The sequence below is a fragment of the Carcharhinus amblyrhynchos genome, chromosome 7 (genome assembly GCF_965287045.1).
Source record: "Carcharhinus amblyrhynchos chromosome 7, sCarAmb.v2.hapA, whole genome shotgun sequence".
NCBI lineage: Eukaryota > Metazoa > Chordata > Chondrichthyes > Carcharhiniformes > Carcharhinidae > Carcharhinus > Carcharhinus amblyrhynchos.
The window spans coordinates 84,239,166-84,247,245 of NC_137330.1; positions in this window are offsets into that span (position 1 = coordinate 84,239,166).

Genomic DNA, 8,080 nt, shown 5'->3' on the forward strand with positions numbered 1-8,080 from the left:
ATAGATGAGCTTTCAATGTAAAATATACTGAGATGGAGGTAGAGGTAAAAACAGGTGATCTTTTTTATGGAGAAAATATGGAATCAGAACTTTCAGCTCACGTTTTTTATTGATACTTCATTTGTGAATAATCAGATCAGATCAGCTGAGGAAGAGGCTGACAAGAGTATAGAAATTGATCTGGGGGGAAAGTAAGTGGCTCAGTTTTCCCAAAGTGTAGCTGGAGGTAATTACTGCTCATTTAAGGCTGCAGGTCAGATAAACAATCTGACAGCACAGGGACAGTAATAGTGTTAAGATGTGGCTTCACATTGAAACTTACCCTGGATAACATTATTAAAGAGCAGCATACAGATGAGAAAGAGGAAGTGGACAAGGATGCATCTCTGGGGCAGACTTCTGAGTTAATAATGAAGGGTTTGGAAGAACAGTCTTGCTAAAAATGGACAGCAGATAGATAAAAGTAGACCCGAGCAAGAGCAGCTTCACTGAATTAGATAGTGGAGGAGGAACATTGAAGGAAAATGTTGTGGTTGCCCTTGAAGGATAATGCAGCACAGGAATATACAGAGTCGCTTTGGCAAAGGTTTCAATGCCATAGAATGGAGGGATTCAATCTCAGGGATGTCTTCAGGTTTGGGAGATATTAAAGGCCTTTGGAGAAGGAATGGAAATTAAAATTAATTTACTGAGACGGAGAAGGCTGTGTTCACGCCCCCTACTATACTCCTTATACACTTATGACTGTGTGGCCAAATTCCTGTCCAATTCGATTTTCAAATGTCAACAAAACAAAGGAGATTGTCATCGACTTCAGGAACTGTAAAGGAGAACTCGCCTGTCTTCATCAATGGGGGTGAAGGAGAAAGGGTCAAGGGCTTCAAGTTTTTAGGTATCCAGATCACCAACAACCTGCTCTGTTCCTCTCATGCCAAACTACGGTCAAGAAAGCCCACTAATGCTTCTACTTTCTCAGAAGACTAAGGAAATTTGGCATGTTAGCTATGACGCTCACCAACTTTTACAGATGTATCATAGAAAGCATTCTTTCTGGTTGTATCACAGCTTGCTTTGGCTCCTGCTCTGCCCAAGACCGCAAGGAACTACAAAAGGTCATGAATGTAGCCCAATCCATCACTCAAACCAGCCTCCCATTCATTGACTCTGTCTACACTTCCCACTGCCTTGACAAAGCAGCCAGTATAATTAAGGACCCCATGCACCCGGACATTCTCCCTTCCACCTTCTTCCGCCGGGAAAAAGGTACAAAAGTCTGAAGTCACATACCAGCTAACTCAAGAACAGCTTCTTCTCTGCAGCCATCAGATTTTTGAATGGACTTACTTTGCATGAAGTTGATCTTTCTCTACAACCTAGCTATGACTGTAACACTACATTCTACACTCTCTCGTTTCCTATCTATGAAGGTATGTTCTGTCTGTATAGCGCATAAGTAACAATACTTTTCACTGTACTGTTGTTAATACTTGACAAAATAAATTAAATCAAATCAAAGAGAGGTCAAGAATAGTTTCATTTGAGGAGATAGTCTCTGCAGTAAAAAACTACTTACGTTGCTCTTACGTCAGATTTTCTTTCCTAAATACTCATTTAAAGAGTTGCCTAAACACAGATGAAATTCATATACATTTAGCAGATTTGCATATTTGCCTATAATTGACTTAAAACTCATAACTCAGGATGAAAGTACTCAGAGGTCATTGTTAGATCATTGGTTCCAGAGTAAGGATAATATCTCAATTTTCCTTCTTGAAATTCTGACCAAAATGGGTTAATCTTAATTGTCTTCAGGAATGGACAATAAATGCTGGTCCAGGCAGCAATGCCCACATCCCATAACTGAAAATAAATCTTCTCACCTTCCTCTTCTGCTGTTTCAAGATCATTTTGATTTTCCTATTGAATATAGAGTGTGTGGATAGAATAAATGTGGTGCTGAATCCCAATTCTGGATGCTAACTCACCTTCTTCATTTTCAGTATATAATACCTCAAATTAACTCGATGTGGTAAACAATTAAACAAACTGTTTATTGATAAGAGGAGTTTGTTAACATGAAGAGTTCAACACCACAATTAATGCAGATCTACCCCAATAATGCTCTGACTTCAACTGAAGCCCTTCAGCCTTATGACTGCTCACTCTCACTCCCAATAGGCCCAGATTTGCATGCTTGTGCTCCACTAGAACTAGCCTGGTCACATGTCCCATGAAGGATTGCCCCTTAAAGGGGCCACGCTACCACATGTGGTATTGAACAGCTCCATTTTTACTTCTCATAGAATCCCTACAGTGCAGAAAGAAACCATTCAGTCCATTGATTCTGCACCAAGTTTCCGAAAGAACATCTTACCCAGACTTTATCCCCGTAACCCCACATATTTATCTTGCTAATCCCCCTAATTTACACCTCCACACATCTTCGGCAATTTATCATGGCCAATCCACCTTGCCTGCACATCTTTGGGCTGTGAGAGGGAACCAGAGCACCCCAAGGAAACTGAGGCAGACATGGGGAGAATGTGCAAATTCCACACAGTGACCCAACACCATATTGAACCTGGGTTCCTGGTGCTTTGAGGCAGCAGTGCTAACCAACATTGCTAACTCCTGGGTGAGAAAAACAAATAACTTTGGCTGTCAGTTCAATAGTTAATGGAGAAAGGCATCCTTTTTCTCATCACGTACTGCAGTCATTTTCTTTAAATAATCTGATGGGAAATGATAGCTCTTCAGAAGACATGGAGTGTGGAACAATCAACATGTACTCAGTGGGAAATGTTTCACTGAGAATGGCACAGATAATCATTCTAAAGGTTAACTATTAAGTGAAAGCTCCAAATGTATTACTTAGATAAAGGTCACATTCTATGGATTATGATGATATAGTTCTAAAAAGTGGATGAAAGACCTAATGAGGTTGCCCTGCAAACTTGCTGCAGGAGAGATTGATGTTCTCTACTACTTGCCCATCAGAATAATCTCAATTCTAAGAATGGAGAAATACAATTGAATTGAGATACTCTGTTAAGGCTGTCATTTTTGCAAGAGTTCATCTGTCTGACAGTAACTTTAGATTCAAACCAGAAGCAACCAACCCCCTACTCTCCCTCACCTATTATGGGAGGTGAGTGGGGAAATCTGTTCAATTACACAGCAGGTTTGTGTTCTAATAGCCAGGTCTAAACTAGAAATGCTTTGAGCTTTAGAAAGATTCATAGAGTCAGAGAGTTTTACAACACAGAAAGAGGCTCTTCAGCCCATCATACCTACACCAGCCATCAAGCACCTATCTATTCTAATCCTGCATTCCCCCGCTTAATCCGTAGCCTTGCATGCTGTGGCATTTCAAATGCGCATCTAAATTTAGGGAGGCACAGTGGCACAATGGCCTCACAATGCTAGGGACTCGGGTTCAATTCTGCCTTGAGTGACTGTGTGGAGTTTGCGTGTTCTCCCCGTGTCTGCATTTCCTCTGAGTGCTCCAGTTTCCTCCCACACTCCAAAGATGGGCAGTTCAGGTAGATTGCCCATGCTAAATTGCCCCTTCGTGCCAGGAGGACTAGCAGGCTAAATACATGGGGTTACGGGGATAAGGCCTGGATGTGTTTATTGTTGGTGTAGGCTCGAATGGCCTCCTTCTGCACTGTGGGGACTCTAGAATTCTAGAAATGCTTCTTAAATGCTGTGAGGGTTCCCATCTCTATCACCCCATCGGGCAGATTTCCAGATTCCCACTATCCTCTGGTAAAATCTTTTTCCCTCAAATCCCCTCTAAATCCAACTGTCAGAATTATTCAGAATGTGACTTGTATTTGTATAATAGCCTCTTTAGATGGGTAGTTGATTGCATATTTTATCATATTTTGCCCAGTCATTATTTCTTTTCATGATGTACCTTCTTGTATGAAGAAGGAAAATCATGTCCCATGGGGCCACCTCATCCTTCTAGCTGGTTATTTGATTGCTGAATGAACAATGCACTTGGCTGTCACCTGGATGTGGAATAGACTGTGACCCAGGAAAATAGCACTAAAGCAAGTCACAGGCCTGGATTGTTAACTTTTGTTTCTCTCTTCACAGACTCTGTCAGAGCAACTGGCTGTTTACATTATTTTCTGTTTCTGATTTCCAGCGTCTGCAGGATTTTGCATGGGTATTGATGAGAAAATAAAAACAAAAAATGCTGGAAAATTTCAACAGGTCTGATAGCAGTTGTGGAGAGAGGATAAAGCCAACATTTTGAGTCTGGCTGACCCTTCGTTCAGATCCGACGAAGGATCATCCAGGCTCGAAACATTGGCTCGATTCTTTCTGCACGTGATGTCAGACTTGTTAAGATTTTCCAGCATTCTCTGTTTTTGTTTCAGATTCCAGCATCCACAGTAATTTGCTTTTATATTGATGAAAAAAAGTTTAATTTCATTAAATAAATGATTGAAATTGAGTAAAAATTATAAGCAATCAGATCAACATAAAATACATATAGTAACATTTATACATGCATATGAACATACATTTTAGGAGCATGAGTAGGCCATTCGGCCCTAAAGCCAGCTCAGCCATTTGATGAGGTCATGGCTGACCTAATTGTTATTAATTAATCAAGGATCTTGGTCAGCCTTAAAAATATTTTATGACACCGACTCCATTGCTTTCTATGTTATAGGCTGCAGCCTCTTTTTATTACCACAAAAACCTCCTGTTGATTTGTTTTGCACTTCAGTCCCACACTCCTGACCTATGGGCACCTGCTGCAGAGGGGCAGAGAAGGTGGGGACCTCCTCATGAACCTGCTCCTGGGCCTAGCTAAACGAGCTATTAACAGGTCCAAACAGCGGGCGGCTGAGGAGGCTGTCTGACCTGACTACCTTCTCCTCTACTGCGGTTACATTCGCGGTCCTGTGTCCTGGAGAGGAAGCATGCGGTATCTGAGGGCACTTTCGAGGCCTTCCATGCTCGTTGGGCATCACAAGGACTAGGCGTATTATCAACCCTTTAACCACGTTTTAGTTTGAAGTTTCCTTTCTGTTTTGTTTTCTGTTTTGACAGCTCCTGTTTCTGGGGGGCTGTCCATTGTAATTTATCCCTCAGTTATTTGATTTAGTTTACTTGTTTGGTCAAAACGATTGATTCCATTGCTTTCTGGGGAAGAGGATTCCACAGATTATAACCCTCTAAGAGAAAGAATATCTTCTCATCCGCATCTTAAATGCAAGGCCTCTTATTTTTAAATTATGTCTCCTAGTTGTAGTCTCTCCTATCTATCAGGGTAAACATCTTCTCAGCAGTCATCCTGTCAAGACCCCACAGCATCTTAATAGTTTCAATATAATCAGCTCTCATTCTTCTAAACTCCAATGGACAGAGGCCCAACCTTCCCTTACAAGATAACCTTCATCCCAAGAATCATTTGGAATACTGTGTGCGGTTCTGGTCACCCTATTATAGAAAGGATATTATTAAACTAGAAAGAGTGCAGAAAAGATATACCAGGGTGCTACCAGGACTTGATGGTTTGAGTTATAAGGAGAGGCTGGATAGACAGGGACTTTTTTCTCTGGAGCATAGGAGGCTGAGGGATGATCTTACAAAGGTCTATAAAATAATGAAGGGAATAGATCAGCTAGATAGTCAATATCTTTTCCCAAAGGTAGGGGAGTCTAAACCTAGAGGACATAGATTTAAAGTGAGAGGAGAGAGATACAAAAGTGTCCAGAGGGGCATTTTTTTTCCCCACACAGAGGGCGATGAGTGTCTGGAACAAGCTGCCAGAGGTAATAGTAGAGGCAGGTACAATTTTGTCTTCTAAAGCACATTTAGATTTTACATGGATAAGGTGGGTATAGAGGGATATGGGCCAAATGCGGGCAATTGGGCTTAGTTAGGCTTAAAACAAAAGGGAGGCAAGGACAAGTTGGGCTGAAGGACCTGTTTCCATGCTGTAAACCTCTATGACTCTATGACTTTAGAATCAGTCAAGTGGTCCTTCTCTGAACTGATTCTAATGCAATTCAATTTTTTTTAAATAATGAGACCAAATCTGTGCACAGTACTCCAGGTGTAGTTTTCCCCATGCCTTGTACAACTGTAGCAAAACTTCCTTACTTTTATATTTCATTCCTCTTACAAAAAACAATAACATTCTATTTGCTTTCATTTGCTATACCTCCATACTAATGTTTTTTGATTCATGTGCCTGGACACCCAGATCTCTCTGTACTGTAGAGTTCTCTTTCTCTTTAAATAATATTCTGCTTTTCTACTTTTTCCATCAAAGTAAACAAGTTCACATTTTCCCACATTATACTCCATATGCCAAATTTTTGCCCATCCACTTAACCAACTATAGTTGCATACTCCCTACTTCGTCTTCACCACTCATTTTCAAATTTAACAACCATACATTTGGTTCCATCAGTCAAGTCATTGATTTGGATTGTAAATGATTGAGGCCCAGCACTGACCCCTGAGGCATTCTGGTTCCATCATGCAGGCGCTATAATTAAGAAAACCCACCAATGTCTTTACTTTCTCAGAAAACTAAGGAAATTTGGCATGTCTGCTACAACTCTCACCTACTTCTACAGAAGCACCATAGAAAACATTTTTTCTGGTTGGACCACAGCTTGGTATGGCTCCTGCTCTGTCCAAGACTGCAAGAATCTACAAACAGTCAAGAATGAAGCCCAGTCCATCACTCAAACCAGCCTCCCATCCATTGACACTGTCTACACTTCCTGCTGCCTCAGAAAAGCAGCCAGCATAATCAAGCATCCCTGATATACTCTCCTCCACCTTCTTCTGTCAGGAAAAAAGAGGCAAAATTCTGAGATCACGTGCTAACTGACTCAAAAACAGCTTCTTCCCTGCTGCCATCAGACTTTTGAATGGACTTACCTTGCATTAAGTTGATCTTTCTCTACACTCTAGCTATGACTGTAACACTGCATTCTGCACTCCCTTGTTTGTTATGCTTTGTCTGTATAGTGTGCAAGAAACAACACTTTTCACTGTATACCAATACATGCGACAGTAATAAATCAAATTAAGTTAAAGCTTGTCAACCTGAAAATCATCCACTTATCACTGATCTCTGCTTCCTGTCCATTTGCCAATCCTCGATCCATGTTAATGTTATCCTCTACAACATGAGCTCATACTTTAATAAAACATCAGGTCTGAGACGGTTAAATGCTATTTACCAAATTGTCAGTTAGTTAAGCAGTTGACAGTTACCTTAAAGTAACGACTGACCAATAAACAATTAAAATTGGTAAAATTACTGTCAATGCGAAATACAAACAAGTCTCTCCTAAAATTTAAAGTTTATTTATTCTGTTACAGTCTGCTTAAAGTAACACTACAACGAAGTTTCTGTGAAAATCCCTTTTTTAAATTATTTCCCAAGAGGACTGTATAGTATTCAGAGGCCTATTTCTCAGGAGCTTGCTGGCAAAGGGCCAGGGGGGAAGTGGGGTGGGGGGGGGGGGAAACTTTACTTGTCAATAAATTTTGGAACAAGGCCCCTCCAAAGAAACTTTTCCACATTCAAGAATGAAAGGGGAATCTTTGGAGTCCTGTGGAACTGTACAGGCTGGGAATCCATCTCAAGATTTTATTCTGGGGAGAGTGTATTCTGTGGACTGGGAGTGTGCAAAGCTTTGATAAATAGAAACTTTTCACTCTTGTGACGATACTTTATCAAACGTAATGGCTGGACTTCTCCAGGTTTGCATGGTCTGTTGCCGCTGCCAGCCAGAATGGAAAACTTGATGCTCCACCAAATCTCCATTCACTGCAGCGGGACTGGAGAATCCCAGCTGCAGGTAAGGTTGGAGAATTCCGGACAATAATTTAGACATCACCGGAAAGGTAAAACACTCTTGAACTCCACAAGAGACATTCATAGAATCGCTACAGTGTGGAAGGAGGCTCTTCGGCCCATCGAGTCTGCACCAGCCTCAATCCCATCCAGCCCTATTCCCACAACCCCACATATTTACCCCACTAATCCTCCTGACTCTAGGGTCAATTTAGCAACCTAACCCGCACATCT